The sequence below is a fragment of the Macaca thibetana genome, chromosome 10 (genome assembly GCF_024542745.1).
Source record: "Macaca thibetana thibetana isolate TM-01 chromosome 10, ASM2454274v1, whole genome shotgun sequence".
In the NCBI taxonomy this organism is placed as follows: domain Eukaryota; kingdom Metazoa; phylum Chordata; class Mammalia; order Primates; family Cercopithecidae; genus Macaca; species Macaca thibetana.
In genome coordinates this window covers 50,132,424-50,133,195 of record NC_065587.1, presented here as the reverse complement: position 1 = coordinate 50,133,195, position 772 = coordinate 50,132,424, and the positions used below count along the sequence as shown (strand labels likewise).

At 48.1% G+C, this 772-nt stretch overlaps 1 non-coding gene across 1 annotated transcript; it reads left to right on the top strand.

The window, feature by feature from the left end:
- The first annotated feature begins 465 nt into the window (after positions 1–465).
- On the top strand, positions 466–569 carry LOC126929889 (U6 spliceosomal RNA). The gene has a single exon (XR_007717326.1). It is a non-coding gene; the product is annotated as a U6 spliceosomal RNA (small nuclear RNA).
- Positions 570–772: the final 203 nt, after the last annotated feature.

Sequence of the window (772 nt, the reverse complement as noted above, 5' to 3'; positions counted from 1 at the left end):
CATCCATTTGTGGGCCAATCAAGCATCCTCTTCAGAAAAATGCCTCTTTCTAGCCTTGGCTGTCCCCGAGTTTCTGATCTTCTCTGCAAGTATGCCTGGAGGCCAGGACTTGGGGCAGGGCCTGGCGCAGTGAGGGCACTTGGTAAAAATGTGCCAAACTCAGCCAGGCATGGTGGCTCGTGCCTGTAATCCCAGCATTTTGGAAGGCCGAAGCAGGCAGATTGCTTAAGCCCAGGAGTTCAAAACCATAATGATCAGGGTAGTGAGACCCTATCTCTACAAAACAAAAATTAAAAATTAGCTGGGTGTGGTGGTGCATGCTTGTACTCCCAGCTACTCAAGAGGCTGCTGAGATAGGAGGATGGCTTGAGCCCAAGAGGTTGAGGCTGCTGTGAGCTATGATGGCACCACAGCACTCCAGCCTGAGTGACAGGGTGAGACCTTGTCTTTGAAAAAAAAAAAAAAGTGCTCACTTGGGCAGCGCATATACTAAAATTGTAACAATACAGAGATTAACATGGCCCCTGTGCGAGAATGACGTATAAATTTGTGAGGTGTTCGATATACAGAAAAAAAAAGGAAAAAAAAAGTACCAGACTGACTGGTGGTGTCTCTCATGTCTCTCAACCTCTCTTCCTCCCAGGAGGCCAATGCTGATTAAAAAAGCTTCTGCTTAAGTCATTGGCCCACATCGGTGCTGTGCTGGGCATGCACAGTGGCTCCCTTGCCTCAAGCTCATTTCCTCCTGTGTGATCTGACTCTAACCTAGTTC